The 22,528-nt window shown below is 37.3% G+C and overlaps 1 long non-coding RNA gene across 1 annotated transcript in view; it reads left to right on the top strand.

The window, feature by feature from the left end:
• Positions 1–22,528, top strand: part of LOC118355357 (uncharacterized) — a 33,398-nt gene that overhangs the window by 958 nt on the left and 9,912 nt on the right. Inside the window, exon 2 of the long non-coding RNA XR_004817692.2 lies at positions 11,540–11,604. This is a non-coding gene — a long non-coding RNA (uncharacterized LOC118355357). The remainder of the gene's footprint in view (positions 1–11,539; positions 11,605–22,528) is intronic.

Below are 22,528 nucleotides of genomic sequence, written 5' to 3'. Positions count from 1 at the left end.
ATGGAAGCAGATACAGTCTCAGAGGTCACTTCTGACTCTAAAATTCTTGTATTCTGTGACTCTTAGGGGATTTTTTTTTTTTTTTTAATTTAGGCTCCATGTGCAGTGTGGAGCCAAATGTGTGGCTTGAACTTATGACCCTGGAATTGAGACCTGAGCTGATATCGAGAGTTGGACACTTAATCGACTGAGTTACCCAGGTGCCCCTCTTTGGGGTTTTTTAATGGGACGTTACTGTGGAAGTTAAATGACTGAGAAGTGATCATAATCTGCAGAGAAGTCTGAGAAATAATGTCGTGTTGGCATAACAGTCTTTGAAAATGTGATAATACAGTAAAGAGAATACAGTTTTGGAATGTAGCTTGAGTTGGATCTTTGGCATCAGGTATCTCCTCTCTAATTTTATTATTTTCTATTTGGCACCATATCTAAGAAATCATTAATATTCAGTAATACTTTCTATCATTAAAAATAGGAAAAAAACCACTTTTTTCATATGGAAATACTTAACGAAATGGAAGGACTTAGGGACAATTATCTCAGAAATGATTCTCAGTCAAGTTTGACCACTTGACAGCTTATCAGAGATGGCTTCAGAAAGCTTAATTTAACTTGCATGTATACCCATCAGAGAGTGGGAAAAATTCCTTAATTCCAGGTAAATTCACTACAGGACTACAAGTACACGATCTAAATTTCATGCAGTATGACTACTTTTCAATTTAAGATTTGATACCAGTAACTTCATGATTGGTATACCGGGTTAAAAATTAAAAGATCTGGGGATCCCTGGGTGGTTCAGAGGTTTAGCACCGCCTTCAGCCCAGGGCATGATCCTGGAGACCCAGGATGGAGTCCCACATTGGGCTCCTGGCATGGGGCCTGCTTCTCCCTCTGCCTGTGTCTCTGCCTCTCTCTCTCTCTCTCTCTCTCTGTCTCTTTCATGAATAAATAAATAAAATCTTAAAAAAAAGAAATTAAAAGATCTGGAATTTGAGTCAGAGATAAAAATGACAGGTATCTAGAACTATCATGAAGAAAGTTTTTTTAAAAATTGCTTATTATCTTTAATTCAACTGCTTAGAAACCATTAGTGTTATCAAAATTAAAAAAAAAAATTCCTTTCTGCTATTTTGCTCCCTCTTCCACTATTTTCTTCCCTTTCTTGTGCCGATATTTGAAATTGTTCAGTGACAACTAGCACAACAGTCTGTTTGCATCTTTCTGGATACAAAGAAATCATGTCTTCATGTATGGAAGCCAGTCCTAGTACTGTGGGAGAGGAATTCAATTTGGATCTCAGACCCTGAGGAAGTCCCAGATTTGCCTCTTAAGGTCTTTGTGAACTTAAGTGAATCATTTAACTTTTCTGAGCTTTGTTTTACTATCTGTAAAATCAGTAACAGTAATACTCCACAAAGTTCTTATGAAGGTTGTATAAGGTGTTTGTGAAAAACCCCTTACCCTGTAGATTGCTACTGAGTTCTTAATTGAGATTAGAAAGTGAAGTAGATGTGTGGCCAGTTATGCAGGCTCCTTTAGGGCAGAGCTCACACTTAATATTTTTCTGAAATGTCTTGAGTCACATTACAAGGCAAAGTTCTTTTATGTGTAAATGATCCCTCTGGGTGTAATCACTTATTAACATCTGGTGACATTCTCTGTTACTATTTTAGGAGAAAAAAGCTATCTGTCCTACTGGCAGTATTTTTCTTTTATTTTGATACTTTTTATCAGATACCTTTCCAAGTGCTAACATTTATGTTAATTCAATGATTCAACATTTATGTTCATTCATTTATGTTAAATCAATGTTGCATTGAGTTATTGTAGCAAAGTTAGATCTCCACAGGGGATAAATAAACGTATCTTCAAATGGAAATCTGAGTAGGTTTTAGAAAGAAAACTTAAAGATTTTCAGATGATTATGTTATTGTCAGAAGCAATAGGATTACTCAGCCATTAGAAACGACAAATACCCACCATTTGGTTCGTGCGGATGGAACTGGAGGGTATTATGTTGGGTGAAATAAGTCAATCGGAGAAGGACAAACATTATATGGTCTCATTCATTTGGAGAATATAAAAAATAGTGAAAGGGAATAAAGGGGAAAGGAGAAAAAATGAGTGGGAAATATCAGGGAGGGAGACAGAACACGAGAGACTCCTAACTCTGGGAAATGAATGAGGGATGGTGGAAGGGGAGGTAGGCGGGGGTGGGGGTGAGTGGGTGACGGGCACTGAGGGGGGCACTTGATGGGATGAGCACTGGGTGTTATTCTATATGTTGGCAAATTGAACACCAATAAAAAATAAATTTATAAAAAAAAAGAAGCAATAGGATTCCTAATGGCAGAAGAGGCTTTACATAAGGATCTATAGGTGAGATAGGATTTAACTACTGAAAAACATAGCAAGGTAATATTTCCCAAGATTATAAATTATCTGTGTATGGTACTAGGAACAACTAAATTTATTGCTCCATGTCATCCCTTAGGATCATTGATGTCAGGAAGAAGATCAAAGTCAGAAACACAGATTTGTGCTCGTATTAGTCTGGCATAAGCTCTAGTAGCAGCTAATAGGTAGTAAGAAAGATTTGCCCAAATTGGAACAGGTCATGCTAATTTCCTTAAAGTCAAATATCTTGAGGATGATTTTGCTTAGCTCATTTTTTGGGTTTGTTCTATTCTGAGTTTATCTTCAAATAGTATTGCACTGGGGTTGGCTTTAGTAGTTACTAATAATTCTTTGATCTTGATCAAAGATTCTTTGATCTTTGATCTTAGCTTCTTTCACCATTTGAAGACTGAGTCTGAGAATGGGCAAAGTTCTGCTCATTGTTCATAAACAGCATTGACTATTTTCCATCATCATGTAAGATATTTAGGCTTTTTTTAAAGATTTTATTTATTTATTCATGAGAGACACAGACAGAGGCAGAGACACAAGCAGAGCAAGAAGCAGGCTCCATGCAGGGAGCCTGACGTGGAACTCGATCCCAGGTCTCCAGGGTCACACCCCGGCTGAAGGCGGTGCTAAACCGCTAAACTGCTGAGCCACCTGGGCTGCCCGACATTTGGCTTTAAGAGAAGAAGTACATTTGTTCTAGTTCTGGCAAAGTTTTCTTTACACCTATTAGTGTTCTCAGGCAAGAATCCATTGCCTGATGTGCAGCAAGTCAAGCACGGACACCAGTTTTGTGGCAGGGAAAAGTTGCAGAGCGTCAAGGAAAGAGAGGGGAGAAAAATGATCAAATCTGCTTCCTTGAAGGGCTGGGGTTGGGTATATTTAAGAATGAGATCAGGATGTCTCAGGGTAGTTAGGTTGAATGCAATATGCTAATTCAATATATAGAAAAAGAGAGATGTCCTCTCTTTGGAGCACCCACATTCAGGAATCATGTCTTTTCATGGCACCACATGTTCATTAAATGGTATTGTAAATATGATGAATGGAGAGGGAAGATCTGGGGTGTGTCATCACAGAGGTTACCTTTGTTCACACTTGGTCCCTTCTGTGCAATTTAAAGAATTATTCTGGGTTTGTTCCTGTCTCAGCTAGTCTTACCAGTAGTTGGTTAACTTTAGCAAAACAAGCTCATAAATCAGGTTAGCCAGAGTGTCCTTAGAGTAGAATGATCAAACATTTGTTAACTCAGTGTGTCAGTTTCATTAGCTCATGACAGAACCTCTTCTGTGACAAATATGAGACCATCTGGATTCCTGATGGCCTTTTTTCACATCTCAAAGATCTCCTTTCAGTGCAAGCAAGGGAAAGAGTATGATCCAGAGATGCATTCAATTTTTTTCTCAGAAAGTCCTCAGGAGAGATCTGCTCTAGTTGCCCACACTGATAACCCACATTTTAACATATCCTTTATTGGCTCTTCTCCTTTCTGTGTCTTATTTTCCTCACTTTCTCTGAGATCACTCCCCAAATAAACTGCCTGCACACAAGTACTTCTGTTTTTGTGTAACCATAGAACCCATTAAAAAATAAATCCTAAAAAAAATAAAAATAAAAAATAAAATAAATAAATCCTTAGGAGATTAAAATGCACACAAAAAATGTGTTCATCCTTCTTGAAAATAAAAAACATTCATATTTTATAAGAAGAGAAACTGTAAAAACTGTAAAAAGCCAAAACCAAGCAAATAAACCTGTTGTCAAATTACATGCACATGCACACACCCATACACATGCATCCATACTCGGATTGGTCTAAACAAGTGGACAACAAACAGCTTGAGTGGACAATAACTTCAGCAAAGAACTTACTGAAGCATAAAGCCAGAACATAGGGATTATTTAAAAAGATATAGATGATAAATTAAAAGTTGTAAACCACAGTCAGGAATAAAACTAAAGAAAAGAAATAAGATGCATTGGAATTTGGGTAGATTAATACAACCAGAATGAGCTAACACAGTGAGACTTTGGAATGTGTGATGACATGTTTGTAATATATGTGCTTTGTAAACTTTATTGAAATTCATATTTAAGGGATGCCTAGGTGGCTCAGTGGTTGAGCATCTGCCTCCGGCTCAGGGTGTGATCCTGGAATCTGGGATCGAGTCCCACATTGGGCTCCTTGTGGGGAGCCTGCTTTCTCCCTCTGCCTATGTCTCTGCCTCTCTATGTCTCATGAATAAATGAATAAAATCTTAAAAAAAAGAAATTCATATTCAAGATATACTTGTCAACAAATTAAAGAATGGTTGCCTATCAAGTGGACAACCATGGAGGAATAATACTACACTAGAAACCCTCTAGGCTTTTTATCCTAGTTTCCCTGAATCTTCTGATATTTGGCAAGTCAATTAATTTCTCTGGGTTTATGTTTTCCTTCCCTAGCTTATTGGGTCAATATGAACTCAAATTTTACAGTGAATATGAAAAGACTTTGAAAAATATAAAATTGTGTCCAAATATAAGAGTTTATTATTTTTTAAAAAGTGGTAGGATATGATAACTAATGTTTGCTACTCTTAAATTCATAATTCATTTGGGCCTCAAAGGAGGTAGACCTCAAAAGAGTAGAACTTTGACAGATGTAAAGTTCTCTGGGTGAAATTTCTCTTTCAAAGGATACACACATGCCTTATTTTATTCACTTACGATTTTTTTTTTTTTAGGATCTTATTTATTTGAGAGAGAGAGAGAGAGAGTATGAGCATGAGGGGGTGGAAGTGAGACAAGGAGAGGCAGAGGGAGAAGGAGAAGCAGATTCCCTGCTGAGCAGGGGGCCTGATGTGGGGCTCAACACCAGGACACTGAGATCATGACTTGAGCCGAAGGCAGACACAACTGACTGAGCCACCCAGGTGCCCATTACTTATAAATTTGCATAGTTAAATGTCTGATTTGAAGAACCTAATGTAGATTTCTTTTCCTTATAGTACAAACGCAAGCATTGTTCCCATCTCAAGATGGCTTAACAAACTAATAGCTCACACCCCTGGAAATCTGAAAATTTTCTGAGTTACTCTGAGTGCTCCAAAGAAGCTACTATTTTTTAGATACTCAACTACTCTAAGATATCTTTGATGGTGGGTTCCTATAGTATGTTCAGAACATGAAATGTGAAATGGACCATGCAGCAGAATTGGTAAAGAGTTTTTTCCCTCAAGGATCTTCTAGTCTAGCTGGGGAAGTAAGGAGCAAAGTTGCACCCAGGAAATTAACACAAACAAATACAAGTCAGTATTAATTCAGATACCTATTGAGAAACTTCTATAGGCATACTGTAGATATTTTGGAGAAAAGTCCAACTTGTCTTTGAATACTTCATTATAATAATTCAGTCCATTCTGGGAATAAGAATGTTAATACTATTGATCAGTGTCCTTTGAAATTATCTTACCAAGTCATCTAGTACAGCGGGAAGGTGAATGTCACAAGTAATTCCCCTTCTTCATTCTTCTTTTTCCTCCACACCCCATCAGGGAAAAACCCCTTCTATCTCTAGAACTTGCATGAAAAACCAGTGAAATAATCCAGTGATACTGCTAAGATTAGTGACCCAACCTCTGCTCAATGGGTGCATTTCTAAACCACATATGTCAAGGTTGTCACTACATATAGGTCAGTGTGTGGTTTCGTACACTGTGGCCACTCTGGGGAGAGAAAGCAGGACTGTTTTCTTATGGAAAAAAATGCTCACTGAAAAAGACAAGGCAGATATGGTGGGCTGAAAAAACACAGGAGCACCTGAAGGTCATCTTATTCATCTGGAAATTCTTCCATTGGCCACTGTCCTTCTTTGGCAGAGTGAACTGATTCTATTCTAGCTAGCAAGCTCCTGGCCAGAGGACAGTGTGGCTTAGTGGGGGTAGATGAGATGAAGGTCATCAATATATGTGGGCTAGATGCCTGTTTCCTATGTCTCTTACATTAAAAGAAGAATTGCTGCTAAGAGACCTTTGAAGACTGAAGGAGAAAGAAAGAAGGCATATCTTCATGGAATGACACAGGAGTTCTGGAGGAGAAAGTGGGAGATAAGGACACAGCGACTGCACATGGAGTATGCTATGGAGTTTCCGTGGATGGCGAGTCCTGGGAAATGTATCAGGGCATTATATTCCTTAGTCAGCTTCGGAGAAGGACTAATTTTAAAGAAATAACCTGGTAATTTTTCCACACTGATCTATGCTCAGAAGAGATCTTGGATTATGTTCTATTGAGTAATTTCTCCTACACTGAGGCAGAATGAGGTCATGGTTAAAAGGTCAGACACTAGAGCCAGATAGTGTGATTTAAAAATACATTTCCAACACTTTCTAATAGTGTAACCTTGGACAATTTGCTTAAACTCTGTTTCCTTTTCTATATAATGGAGATAATAAGAATATCCATGTCACAGAATGCTATAAGGATTAAGTAAATTTATAAATAAAGAAATACTTGGCATGTAGTTAGCATTCAGTAGTTATTTCTCACGGAAGTTATGTGCAAACCCACTCCAGCACGGGCTGCACAGCTGAGAGTTGGAGCACATGGGTTTTGCAGATAGGTTGGATGAGGAGTCAATATAGTTGTGTCCCTTGCTTGCTGTGTGATCTGGGGCAAGTTATTTAATTTTTCTAAGCATCATTTTCTCTATGTGTAACCTCATAGTTTGTTCTGAGAAATGAATGATTTACATCATACACACACACACACACTATATATATATATATATATATATATATATATATATATATATTATATTGCATCTTACATATTGACCCTTTGCTCCTTAAAAGGAAAACCTGAAGGATGCCTGGGTGGCTCAGTGGTTGAGTGTCTACCTTTGGCTCAGGGCATGATCCCAGGATCCGAGATCGAGTCCCACATTGGGCTCCCTGTGAGGAGCCTGCTTCTCCCCCTGCCTATGTCTCTGCCTCTCTCTCTCTTTCTCTCTCTCTGTGTCTCTCATGAATAAATAAATAAATCTTTAAAAAAAAAAAAGTAAAGAAAACCTGAAAAACCTTCATCTTCCCTAGGGAAGTATAAAATAATGACTCTGAACTGATCACTTATATACAAATATATCCTTCTCAACTCTCCCTCACATTTTCCCTTTCTATCTCCCATATCAGGAATAGTAAAATAGGGAAATCTGTTGCAAAACAGGAGATGAGGAGGAAGAGGACCAAAGCTGACTTCGCACATGTCCTCTCTTATCACATGTTGGTCAGCCAGGACTGGTTTTATAATTTGTGGGGCTCAGTGCAAAGTGAAAGTCCAAGGCCTCTAGTTCAGAATTTCGACAGTGACATGAGAGCATTAAACAAAGCAAATGGCTTTCTGTGACTGCACAATCCATGTACCTATAAAGCTGGCCCTGCAGCCAGCCTTGGGACAGTAGAAGAGGAGCCCCTTCTGTTGTTGATGAAATCAATATTGTCTGTTCTTTCTATCCCTGCACATGAGTGAGCCATGTAGGTTTGTTCCCAGGGTCCGTTGGGGGCCTGGAGACTGGAAACATGATGTGTCAAAGATAGCCCACTCCTACTTCTGAGGCGAGGTGGAGAGGTATTGGGTTAGAACTGGCTAACCCAATCAATTTGATTAGTTCTTAGGAAATCCTCATAATTGTAGGAGGATAGGTCATTTATTGCAAACAACCCGCCCCCAAACAGTACTAGCCATTGGAGAATATTTGTTTGTTTGTTTGTGTGTGTGTGTGTGTGTGTGTTCTGAAATGATGCACAGTGTTCACTTTCATGGTCTATGTATCAGTTAATTTCTTATGCTTAACCAACTTTTAAAAAAAGCTCTTGGGAGGATTTAACACTCATCAAAGAGGTGAAAGCTTGATTTTCATTTCATACTAGCTTGGGGGGTATTAAGAAGATGACCCATGTGCAGGGAATAAAGATGCTTCTGTCTTCAGAAGCCAACAGTACATATTAAAGACCTACTTGTTAATTTTATCTATTATATACACTGCAGGGAAATTTAGTGATGGACTTTAATTCTTTCAGACACTATCGCATGGCTCAAAACACTTATCTTTTCTTGTTCTATGATCAGATTTGAGAGATTGGGTCCTGCGGCTGCAGCAGCAGAGACACTGGAGGGGATGTGGGAATTACTGAGGGGAAAGAATGGATTTTTGAGGAGAGCTGCTTGAATTAGAAGGAGAAAGGTGGTTAAGGTAAGGAGTAGAGGAGAGGAGAGGAGAATGTAAGGGGGGTGATGGAGAGAGAAGAAGAGGACACCCAGGAAGAAGGAAGTCTAATTTAAAGATTCTGAAGTTAAACTGTGGGTTAGGAAGTCCCTGGGAAGGAGAAGAATCCCCGGAGTTTGAGATCCTGTACCAGGTCCTTTCCCTTCACGGGCGAATAGAAAGCCCCGAGGGGCCATGGAGAAAACACTGCTCATTGTAGATCCCCTTGCATTATCACTCCTTAACTCTGTGGGTTGGTCACTTCTCCCAGTGATTCAGAGTCTTCATAGGCAAAGCAAAGGGTTGTGGCAGAGGACCTTACAGATTTCAGTCTTGAACCAGACCACAAATTCCAGGCCAATGAATAAATGAAAGGGAGAGGAAAGGTCAGAGAGAGGAAGGAAAGCATTGCCAGAGACAAAAGGATGGAGAAGAGGAAGCTCAGGGGACTACAGAAAGATTGGGTGGGGGAGAATGAAGCATGGCCATTTTTGCCTGTTACACATTTCCTTATGTTTTTCAATAACAGTTTTAATGAGATGTTTACATAGCATAAAATTCTCCCTTTTAAACTCTGCAACTCAGTGCTTTTTGGTAAATTTACAGAGTTGTGCAATAACTACCACTATCTAATTCCAGAAACTTTTCATCATCCATGGAAGAAACTATCCATTAGTGGTTACTCTCCATCCTCCTCTTGCCCCCTCCCTCCCAAAACTGAACACCTGCTTTCTGTCCCTATGGGTTTGTTTATTCTAGACATTTCATATAAATGGAATCACACAATATATGATTTTTTGTGACTGGCCTTTTTCACTTAGCTTTATGTTCTCAAGTTTCATCCATGTTGTAGCATGCATTAACACTTCATTTCTTCATAATGCTAAGTTATATTCCATTGTATAGATACACCACATTTTGTTTATCCGTCAAGTAAGAAACATTTAGGTTGTTTCCATTTTATGGCTATGATGAATAATGGTACAAAGAACATTCTCATACAAGTTTTTGTATAGACATGATTTCATTTCTCTTGGGTGTGTAGCTTAGGAGTGGAATTGCTGTGTCATGTGGCACTTTATATTTAATATTTTGAGGAACTGCCAAACAATTTTCCAGAATGACTGAACTGTTTTACAGTCTCACCAGTGATGAATTAAAGTCCAGTTTCTCCACATCCTTGTCAAGATTTGTTATTTTCTATCTGTTTACTTTTAGCCATCCTGTGGAAACGAGATGGTATCTCATTATTATTTTAATTTGCATTTCCATAATGACTAATGTTGAGGATCATGTAATATGCTTATTGGCCACTTGTATATTTCATTGGAGAAAAGTCTACTCATATGGTTTTGATTGAGTTGTTTTTATTATTGAGTTGTAGGGCTCCAGAATATATAAATTCTAGACATAAATTCCTTATCAAATAATTCCTAGAAAATATTTTAACACATTTTAGTATCTTCACTTTCTTGATGAGGTCTTTGAAGCATAAATGTTTTACATTTTGAGGAAGCCCACTTAATCTTTTTTCCTGTTCATGCTTTTAGAATAGTATCTGAGAATCCATTGCCCATTCATTTTATTTTCTTCTTGAGTTTTATGGTTTAAACTATTCCTTTTAGGGCAGCCCCGGTGGCTCAGTGTTTTAGCGCCGCCTTCAGTCCAGGGCGTGATCCTGGAGACCTGGGGTCAAGTCCCACGTCGAGCTCCCTGCATGGAGCCTGCTTCTCTCTCTGCCTGTGTCTCTGCCTCTCTCTCTCTCTCTGTGTCTCTCATGAATAAATAAATAAAATCTTTTAAAAAAATAAAAAATAAAAAAATAAACTATTCCTTTTAGGTCTATGGTCCACTTTGAATTAATTTTTTGAGTACAAAAGATCCAGCGTAATTCTTTTGTATGTGGATATCCAGTTATCCCAAAATCATTTGTTGAGAAAACTATTCTTTCCCAACCCTTGTCAAAAATCAGTTGATCCTAAGTGTAAAAATTTATTCCTGTACTCTCACGTCTATCCTATTGATTCATATGTCTATCTGAATGCCAGTGCATAACCTTCGTTACTGTAGCTTTGTAGTAAATTTTGAAAATGTGAATTGTTAATCCTCCAACTTTGTTTTTTTTTATTGTTTTTTTTTTTGATGATTATTTAGGGTGTTTTGGTTCAGTTTTATTTCTTATGATTTCTTGAGTCAAGTTGTAAATTTCTGCAAAAAAAAAAAGCTGTGTTTTTGATAGGCATTGTGCTGAATATGCAGATCAATTTGGAACTATTGCCATCTTAAAAATACTAAGTCTTCTGATCCATGAACATGGGTATCTTTCCATTTATTTATCTCATTTTTAATGTCTCTCAACAATGTTTTATAGTTTCGGGTTATAAGTCCTACACTTTTTATTTTTTTATTTTTTATTTTTTTAAAGATTTTATTTATTTATTCATAGAGACAGAGAGAGGCAGAGACACAGGCAGAGGGAGAAGCAGGCATCATACAGAGAGCCTGAGGTGGGACTCGATCCAGGGTCTCCAGGATCATGCCCTGGGGTGCAGGCGGCGCTAAACCGCTGCGCCACCGGGGCTGCCCAGTCCTACACTTTTTAAAACATATATTCCCAATGTTTTATTGTTTTTTTGCTGCTACTATAAATGAAGTTATTTCTTAATTTCTTTTCCAGATTGTTCATTGTTAGTGTATAGAAATGCAATTGATATTTGTATATTTATCTGTATCCTGTAGATTCTGTGAAATTGTTTATCTGTTCCAATAGTTTTCTTGGTGATTCATTGATAAGATTGTCATATGAAAATAGAGATATCTTTACTTCTTTCTTTCTAATCTAATTTCCTGTTATTTCTTTTTCTTTCCCAATTGCCTTGATAGAACTCCAGCGTACTGTAGGACAGAAGCGGTGAGAAGAGATATGTGTTTTGTTCCTGATCTAGAGGGTAAAGCATTAATTACAATATTATCTGTGGGTTTTTCATAGCCTTTACCAGACAGACCAAGGAAGATGGTATATAATTCCACTTTTTATTTGTTGCTAGATTTAATTTGCTAGTATTAAAATGTTGAGTATTTTTGGTTTTATATTACTGATGGATATTAGTCTGTTCTTTTCTTATAATGTCTTTGTCTCAATTTTGTTTCAAGGTAACATTGGCCATGTAGAATGAGTTGGAAAGTGTTTTGGAAGAGTTGGTGAATAATTGATATTATTCCTTAATCCTTTTATAGATTTCGTGAGTGAAGCTATCTGGACTTGGGATTTTTTGGAGGGAAGTTTTTAAATGACTAATTTAATAACTTTATTTGTTATAATCATTCAGATTTTCAATTTCTTCTTGAGTCAGTTTCTATACTTTGTATCATTCTAAGAATTGTCTGCTTTGTTATCTATTGTGTGGGCATACAGTTGTTCCCAGCATTTCCTCATTATCCTTTTATTTCTATAAAGTTGTAGTGATGTTTTCTCTTTAATTTCTGGTTTTAGTAATTTGAGTGCTTTTAAAAAGATCTTATTTATTTCTTTGGGAGAGAGAGAGAGTACACAAGGAGGGGGTTGCGGTCAGAGGGAGAAGCAGACTCCCTGCTGAACAGGGAGCCCAACACAGGGCTCGGCTCAATCCTGGGACTCCAGGATCATGATCTAGCAGAAGGCAGACACTTAACCAACTGAGCCACCCAGTTGTCTCTGTAATTTGAGTCTTATCTTATTTCTCTTGGTTAGTCTAACTAAATGTTTGCCAGTTTTGCTGATCTTTTTGAAGAGATGGTTTTTGGTTTCAGTGAGCTTTCCTAAATTGTTCTATTTTTTTTATTGCATTTCCCTTCTAATCTTTACTGCTTTCTTCTTTCTGTTCCTTTTGCATTTAATTTGCTCTTCCTTTCCTATTTTCTTAAGGTGGAAGGTTAGGTTTTTGATGCTTTTTTTCTTCTTTAATATAGGCATTCAGCTATAAATTTTTTTTCCAGGCACTGTTTCAGCTGCATTCTCTAAGTGCTGGTATGCTGTGTTTTATTTTTATTACAGCTCAAAGTATTCACTAATTACCTTTGTGATTTCTTTTTTGACCTATTAGTTATTTAGGAAAGCATTAATTTCTACATATTGTCATTTTCTCAAATTTCCTTTTCCTATCAATTTCTAATTCTACTATAATCTGAAAACATACATTGTATGATCTCAACCTGTTAAATTTAATGAGACTTGTTTTATGACCTATTTTATGGTGTACCCTGTGGACTGTACATGTGAACTTGAAAAAATATGTGTTCTCCTGTTGATAGTGGAGTGTGGGGGGCAGGGGTGGATATAGATGTCTGGTAAGCCTACTTGGTTTGTAGTTTTATTCATCTCCTAATTTCTTGTTGTTCTTCTGTCTTGTTGCTATATTCATTACAGAAAGGGAGGATTTAAGCATTCATCTACTATTGTAGAATTTTCTATTTCTCCCTTCAGTTCTATATTTTTATGCATTGTATTTTACAAATTGTATTTTGTCATTGATGCATCAGTGTTTGTAATCGTTATACCTCCTTTTCTTAAAAAAAAAAAAAAGATTTATTTATTTATTTACGAGAGAGAGAGAGAGAGAGAGAGAAGAGAGAGAGAGGCAGAGACACAGGCAGAGGGAGGAGCAGGCTCCATGCAGGAAGCCTGACATAGACTCCCGGGTCCCCAGGATCATGCCCTGGGCTGAAGGCGGCGCTAAACCGCTGAGCCACCCAGGCTGCCCAATTGCTATATCTTCTTGATAGATTGACTTATCAGTATAAAAAGTCCTTTTTTATCTCTAACATTCTTTCATGGAGTATATTTTGTCTGATAGGAGTATAGCACCTCAGCTCTTTTGGTTAATGTTGGTATAGTGTATCTTTCTCTATTGTCAATCCATTAATGTATTTTAAACGTGACTCCTTTCCACCACATATAATTGGGTAATGTTTTTTGTTTCTTTGTTTTTAACCAAGTCTCCCAATATCTACTTTCAATTGAGGTGTTTAATCCATTTACATTTAATATAACTAATAAGGTAGGATTTACATCTTCCCTTTTGCTCTTTTTTGTATTATTTTCTAGTGTATCATTTTAATTCCCTTGTTCTTTCTTCAATTACATATTTTCAAGTTGTTTTCATAGAAGTTTCCCTGGAGCTTACAATTATTATCTTAACTTAAAAGAGTTTTGTTAAAACTTGCTCCACTGGGCAGCCCTGGTGGCTCAGCGGTTTGGCGCCGCCTTCAGCCCAGGGTGTGATCCTGGAGACTTGGGATCGAGTCCCAGGTCAGGCTCCCTGCATGGAGCCTGCTTCTCTCTCTCTCTCTCTCTCTCTCTCTCCCGGTCTCTGTCTCTAATAAATAAATAAAATCTTTAAAAAAAGAAAACTTGCTTCACTAATGCTTTATTCTTTCCACCATCCTTTGTGCTACTATTGTTATACAAATTACATCATTATATATCATAATCCATCAACATAGTTTTATAATTATTACTTTATGCAGTTATCTTTTAAAGCAGGTAGGAGAAAAAGAAAATTACAAACAAAAAGACATTTATACTGTCGTTTAATTTACCTATGCATTTAGAGTTATTTATGCTCTTTAATTCTTTGTGTGGATCCAAGTTACTATCTAGTGTTCTTTAATTTAGCCAGAAAGACTCTTATTATATCTTGTAGTATAGGTCTGACAGCAATTAATTCTCTCAGTTTTTGCTGATCTGAAATTATCTTATGTTCTTTCTTTTGAGGGAAAATTTACTGGATATGGAATTGGTTTTTTTGTTTTTTTTAGTTTCAGAAGCAGAATTTAGTGATTCATTAGTTGCATATAATACCCAGTGCTCATTACATCAAGTACCCTCCTTAATGTCTGTCACCCAATTATCCTTTCCATCCACCCACCTCCCTTCTAGTAATCCTCAGTTTGTTTCCTAGAGTTCAGCATCTCTTATGGTTTGCCTCCCTCTCAATTTTCATTTTTATTTTTCCTTCACTTCCCCTACGTTTATCTGTTTTGTTTCTTAAATTCCACATGAGTGAAATCATATGGTATTTGACTTTCTCTGACTGACTTATTACATTTAGCATAATACCTTCTAGTTCCATCCACGTCATTGCAATGGAAAGATTTCATTCTTTTTGATTATTCTTTTGATTATATATACAATATTCCATTATATATATATATACATATTATTTTATCCATTATCTACTATATTTATCCATTCACCTGTTGATGAACACCTGGGCTCTTTCCATATTTTGGCTATTATGGACATTGCTGCTATAAACATTGGGATGCAGGTGCCCCTTGGATCACTACATTTGAATCTTTGGGGTAAATCCCTAGTAGTGCAGTTGCTGAGTTGCAGGTTAGCTCTATTTTTAACTTTTTGAGGAATCTTGATACTGTTTTCCAGAGTGATTGCACCAGCTTGCATTCCCAACAGCAGTGCAAGAAAGTTCCCTTTTCTCCACATCATCACCAACATCTGTTGTTTCCTGAGTTGTTCACCTTAGCCATTCTGACAGTGTGAGGTGGTATTGCATTTGTATTTCTCTGATGCTTAGTGATGTTGAGCACTTTCTTATGTGTCTGTTGGCCATTTGTATGTTTTCTTTGGAGAAATGTCTGTTCATGTCTTCTGCCCATTTCTTGACTGGATTTTTTAGTTTTGGATGTTGAGTTTGATATGTTTGGATATTAGCCCTTTTTCTGATAAGAAATTTGCAAATATCCTCTCCCATTCCATAAGTTGCCTTTTAGTTTTGCTGTTTCTTTTGCTGTGCAAAAGCTTTTTACCTTGATTGAGTCCCAATAGTTCATTTTTGTTTTTGTTTCTCTTGCTTTTATTTTATTTTTTAAAAGACTATTTATTTATTCATGAGAGACATTAAGAGAGAGAGAGAGAGAGAGAGGCAGAGACACAGGCAGAGAGAGAAGCAGGCTCCACGCAGGGAGCCCAAAATGAGACTCAATCCCAGGTCTCCAAGATCCCACCTGGGCTGAAGGTGGTGCTAAACCGTTGAGCCTCCAGAGCTGCTCTTCTCTTGCTTTTAGAGACATATCTAAGAAGTTGTTGCAACCTAGGTCAAGAGGTTGCTCCCTGTGTTCTCTAGAATTTTGATGGATTCCTGTCTCACATTTAGGTCTTTCATCCATTTAGAGTTTATTTTTGTGTATGGCTTATTTTTGTTTATGGTCCAGTTTCATTCTTCTGCATATGGCTGTCCAATTTTCCCAACACCATTTGTTGTTTTTTTGTTCCCTTGGATAGTCTTTCCTGCTTTGTCAAAGATTAGTTGACCATGGAGTTGAGGTTCCATTTCTGGGTTCTCTATTCTGTTCCATTGATTTATGTGTCTGTTTTTGTGCCAGTACCATACTTCCTTGATGATTATGGCTTCATAATACAGCTTGAAGTCTGGAATTGTGATTGTGATTCCACCTTGCTTTTCTTTTCCACAGTATTACTTTGGCTATTTAGGGTCTTTTCTGGTTCCATACAAATTTTAGGATCATTTGTTCCAGCTTTATGAAAAATGCTGAGGATATATTGATAAGGATTGCACTGAATGTGTAGACTGCTTTGAGTAGTACAGACATTTTAACAATATTTGTTCTTCCAATTCATGAGCATGGAATTTTTTTCTATTTCCATCTTCCTCATTTCTTTCATGAATGTTCTATAGTTTTTAGAGTACAGATCCTTTATCTCTTTGGCTAGGTTTATTCTTAGGTATCTTATGATTTTTGGTGCAATTATAAATGGTATCAATTCCTTAATTTCTCTTTCTTCTGCCTCACTGTTTGTGTATAGAAATGTAACTGACTTCCATGCATTGATTTTATATCCTGTGACTTTGCTGAATTCCTGGATCAGTTCTAGCAATTTTGGGAGTTTTTTGGGTTTTCTTCCTACAGTATTATATTGTCTGTGAAGAGTGAGAGTTTGACTTCTTTGCTAATTTAGATGCCTTTTATTTGTTTGATATCTGATTGCTGAGGCTAGAACTTCCAGTACTACGTTGAACAACACTGGTGAAAGTAGACATCCCTGTCCTGTTTCAGACCTTAGGGGAAAAGCTGTCAGTTTTTCCCCATTGATGATGATATTTGCTGTGGGTTTTTCATATTTAGCTTTTATGATATTGAGATATATTCCTTCTATCCCTACACTGTAGAGAGTTTTTATCAAGAAAGGATGCTTCATTTTGTCAAATGCTTTTTTTGGATATGGAATTCTTGGTTGATAGTCTTTTCCCCTGGCACTTTGAATATGTTGTCCTACCACTTTTTGACTTCCGTATTTCTGATTAAAAGTTAGCTATTAATCTCATTGCATCACCCTTGTATGTAAGGAGTCATTTCTTTTTTCCTTAGGACTTTTGAGATTCCCCTCTTTGTCCTTTTATAGTAGGACTATGATATGTATAGGTATGCTTCTTTTTCAGTTTTTCTAGGCTGGATTTTATTAGTCTTTTTTTTTTTTTTTTGATGTGTTGATTAATGTTTTTCATTGAATTCAGGAAATTTTCAGTCATTATTTCTTCAAGTATACTTTATATAACATTTTCTCTCTTTGTGGGACTCCCATACTATATGGTGTCCCACACAACTCTCAAACTATGTCCATTTTTTAATACTTTTTTCTGTCCATTCTTCAGGTTAAATATCTGATTTTTTTAAAAAAAAGGTTGTATTTATTTATTCATGAGAGACACACAAAGATAGGTGGAGACACAGACAGAGGGACAAGCAGGCTCCCCTCAGGGAACTCGATGTGGGACTCGGTCCCCAGACCCTGGATCATGCCCTGAGCCAAAGGCAGATAGATGCCCAACGGCTAAGCTACTCAGGCATCCCTGAATATCTGATCTTGAACTCGATTTTCCTATCTCAAGTTTGTGGATTCTCTGTGCTGTCAGTTTAAATTTGTTAAGCCCCTCTACTAAATATTTTGTAATTGTAGTTTTTAATCCTTTAGATTTCTATGTGAATCTCTTCCCTATCCCATAATTTCTCTATCTTTAACAGTATTTTTTGTTTGTTTGGCAATCATTCATACTCTTCTTTAAGGCTTTTTGTAGGATTTACATTGTTTTTAATGTATTTGTAATAGCTTATTTAAAATCGTTGCTTACTAAGTCTGACATTTGGGCTTTCTTAAGGAGATTTTCTTTTTCCTTTTTTTTTTTTTTTAAAGATTTTATTTATTTATTTATTCATGAGAGACACAGAGAGAGTTAAGGAGATTTTCTAATGACTACTGTTATTGGTATATTTAGGACATCTTTTCTGGGATTTTGCATATATTTTCATTTTGGGGGGGTGGAATGTTGGACATTTACAGCAATATAATGTGGCAATTTTAGAAATCAGACTTCCCTCTCCCATACTTTTGCTGTTATTGTCATTATTCTTGTTTGTTTTCATTGCTGCTGTTTGCTTATTTAACTTATTGAAATTAGTTCTATAAAGTCTGTATTCCTTCTTGTGTAAAGTTACTGTTTACTTAGCTTAATGATCAACCAATATTTGGGTGGAAATTTCCTTAAATTTCTTGAAACAATAAATCTACTCTTTAATATGAGTGAGATTCTGTGGGTGTGTACCTTCAACACTCTAGAAGTTTACAACTCTACCTTATCTATTCCTGCTTGCACAAAGCTTCTAACTTTGTTGAGGGATTAGAGCCTTTTCATATCTTTTTAAGTTGTGCACCGATGCTCAAATGTGAGGATCAGTCTAGATCCCCACAAACACACTGGAGCATTGCAAAACCCCCTCTAGAGAGCTTATTTCCTAGATCGTCTATTTTCCTGTTTGGTCCTGTGGTATCATTGACCTAGGCGAATACAATGTTAAACAATTATCAGATTGTTTTCAGCAAGTGCTCCAAGGGTAGGGCTTTTGTTATGGAGTGAGCTCCAAATCAGGTCAAATACTAACAAACCTTGTGAATGGGATTTTTTCAAGAAACTGCCATATAGATCAAATAATGATGATTCTCCAATGATGGGGCTTTCTGGGGACCTTCAAAACCATATACTTCCACTAGTGGTTGCTAGGATGCTAGTTTTCACAGGTATCATGATTCTAAGGTTTTTGGATTTCAAGGTCAGCTTGGAGTTTAGGAGAGGTCAATGGGGATGGGATAAATTAAAATGCCACAGAGTTCACTGTTTTTCCTGAGATTCAGCTGTTTTTCTTGAATACATGCCCACCGATTGTTGCAAAACTTTGATTTCCAGAGTACTAAAAAAGTTCATTTTGACAGCCCTTCCCCCTCAATATTCTCATTGCTTTTATGAAGGCACTAGTTTTTGGGTGCTCTTATGTTGGCATTCTGGAAGTGTTTCCTTCTCCTAATACTTTAAATGGCTTTTTTCCCTGTTTATAGAAGAAATTTAGAAAACACATAGGAGTATGTAGAAATAAAAAGGGAAAGTCTATAAATATTAAGTTCATTGTCACTTTAAACATCTTTCCTCCTGGATTTCATTTTATGCCTTTCACATTTACTGATTTTTTTTCTGGCAGTAGTAGTCATGCAGAGTGAAGAGTAGAAAAGAGATTTTGGGGAGAGGATATTGTGCTTAGGAGCTGGAAAGTAGGTGGACTTGAGAAAAAAATGAGTCCAAGTTGAAAAATGTAGAATAATGTTAAGGAAAATAATTAAAACTACTGATAATTTTACTGTCCAAAAATAAATTAGTGATATATTGGCCTATTTTCTTTTTTGTTTTTCCTATGAATTTATCCATATAGTACATATTCTTATAGCTACCCACTCAAACACACACATGAATATGGGCACACATGAACATCTTATGTCTGTGTGAGTATATTTTTAAACAAATTGTTATCATATGGTGGGTTTATGCTTTTTCCTAATATAATGATTGTGGTTGCCCTTGATACTTAAGTGAGAACAAGTAATATTTAAAAAAAAATTAGTATAACCCTAGTATGTGGAGATGTTTGGTTATATTGCCAGTGTATAAAAGTTCTAAGAGAGCTTCATGGTGTGAATTTTTATCAACTCTGTGGTCTCAGCTGGCCTCCTCTCTCTGCAGCTTCAACTAAGAGGGACCTAAATGCAAGAGATTTGTTTTCTGTGACATTTGCTATTTGTTGCTGGCTCACCGTTTCGATGGGGGAGGTGTTATGCTAAAGTCTATAGGGGTAGTAGACCATGCACTTTTTGACACTATTACTCATCTTTCTCAGGGAGAATGTCACCCAGTGTCACTTCCCCCATTCTTTTTTTTTTTTATGGTATATTGGAGCTGCCGAAGTCCATGCTGTCACTCATGTGGCAAGTGTCAGACTTGACAGCCTCAGGGAAAGCGGGGGAGGAGGTTTCTCATCTTTTCCCCCCTTGTTCCCCTTTCTTCTTAGTGTTTCTGTGTTGACGTGAGCCCTTTTGGTTGCTGTGCCCATTGAGGGGTCTGGCAGTTGTTTTGCCCTCTAGCTTTGTGGTGGGAAACCTCTTGTTCATTTTAGATAATTTGAGAACACTGCTGGATTGTTGGGTTCCAGAAGGTGAACTTGTTAACAGAAATGTTTGTTAGTTTCAGTTTCTGCCCATTATTCTGTGAAACCAAGGCATAGGGTAAAATTTCTCAGTTTTATTTTCTTATGTTCCAAGGCCTTTCTGTACAGCTGCCCCAACATTTTAATGCATGAGAGGGCTTTCTCTCCAAACACAGACTTGAGCTTCAGTTTAAGCCATGTTTTCTCATTAGATTGACAGGAATCTTGAACACAACATCCATTTCCTCCCTGTGTGCAGTGACATGCCTCAGCACTACAGACCCTCTTTTCCCACAGGGTAAGTGGCTTCTGTGGTCAATCATGTATACGGAGCCCTGGATTAAACCAGTTTGCACAACTTTCTGTACAAATCAGTCAACACATATGCACTATTGAGTCCTCCTGGATACTGCACATTGGACAAACTCTGCAGATGTGGGGCCTCTTATGCCTGTAGTAACGCTAATTCTTTTATTGTGTGGCATCTTTTGGGCCTGGGGTATTGAGAAGCAAACTTTGGCAAAGGCTGTCTGGCTCAAGTAAGTTCTAATCTATTATTTTAAAACTTAACAGGGTGATCGTACAGTATCTTATATTCTATTGATGGAGAGTTGTTGTCTAACAGAATTTATGTATAACTTCTATAGTATTCAGGTTAGGCCTGCTTGGTGAGACAGCATAATCAACTTCAGATGAAGGGAGCTACGTAGTCCCAGCTCTGCCACTCCACACATGACTGTTTCCTGCTTTATGACCCATGTTTCCACTGGTCTCTCTGGTATCTGAGAACAAATCTGAGAGGCAGAATCGCATGATGGCTAAGAGTGCCAGTGACAGAAACACCTGGCCAAAGTTCTGGCTACCTCACATCTCCTGACAGCTGTGTGTCCCTATGCAAATTACTTATCTCTGTCAGCCTGAGTTTGGCCTTATAGGACTATTAGTAAGGATTATAGATGCTAAATATCTTAACATTTAGCACTATGTTTAGCATATAGGCAATGTTCTATAAGTAATAGTTACTGTTATTGAAAAGGGTCACATTCCTAAGAATTGCCCAAATGGTACAGCCTGTTACTCCACTCATCTGCTCATTTGGGACCTTGATCTCTTGCCGATTCCCTTTGTCCTTTTCCTCCTCCTCAACATTGATCACAGTTAACTGAACACTTATGTCATAAGTGGTATATAGTGAGAGCACATATTTACATTATGTCATGTAATCCCTACCTCACTCTTATAAATCGATTGTTTTTCTTTCATTGAAACCTGTTTAAGGTATGTTGCTTAAAATTACTAACTGCAGGGGCGCCCATGTGGCTCAGTTGGTTAAGCCTCTACCTTTGGCTCAGGTCATGATCCTGGAATCCTGGCATCGAACTTGCACTGGGCACAGCAAGGCCTACTCAGCAAGGAGTCTGCTTCTCCCTCTCACTCTGTCCCTTCCCCACTTCTTTTCTCTCTCAAATAAATAAATCAAATCTTTAAAAAATAACATTGCTAACTGCAACTCCCCTGCTCCCCCCAACAAGACTGATCTTTTAATATAATGTTTACCACATTTGTTTATTATTTATATTTTGTTTATACCCTCCTTTAGAACATAAGTTCCATAAACACAGGAAATTTTTATAAATCTCTTTTTAACTGATGCATTCTAAATGCCAATACAGCACCTTGTACATAATAGATGCACAGTGTTTGTTCAACAAATGTGTGAATGGTATTGACTGAACAACAAAAAAAAAATGTGTGACTCTAGCCAGTCTTATTTTATAGGTAAAAGGAATGAATTCAGATAATTTATATAAATTGACTAAGGTGGTAGCCAGTAGTTTAGAGTCTGGATTTGAATTAATCTGAAAGCCCAATTTCTCAACCATTTTTCTCTACCACTTTTTTTTTTTACAAGATTTTATGTATTTATTCATGATACATACATAGAGGCAGAGACACAGGCAGAGGGAGAAGCAGGTACCATGCAGGGAACCCAATGTGGGACTTAATCCTGGGACCCCAGGACCATGCCCTGAGCTAAAGGCAGATGCTCAACCACTGAGCCACCCAAGAGTCCCCCTCTACCACTTTTGTCACCTAAGTGCACTTGGGGGTTTTCAAGGGATATTGCCTATATTCTTACTCAAAAAAATCCTATTCTCAAGTAACCACAGCCAGTATCCTGGATCCCTTAGGTGACAGAGTTAGGTGGTCTGTACTGACTGATATGGAGAAGGCCTATTTTGTGTCTCTCTTTTAGAAGCACTCTGGAGAGTGTTGTTTGTGCTCCCATGTTTCCTTAGCTGTCTTCAGTGTGACTCAGAATCAGCA

The sequence above is a fragment of the Canis lupus genome, chromosome 7 (genome assembly GCF_003254725.2).
Source record: "Canis lupus dingo isolate Sandy chromosome 7, ASM325472v2, whole genome shotgun sequence".
NCBI classification, from domain to species: domain Eukaryota; kingdom Metazoa; phylum Chordata; class Mammalia; order Carnivora; family Canidae; genus Canis; species Canis lupus.
This window is presented reverse-complemented; position numbering and strand designations above follow the sequence as displayed.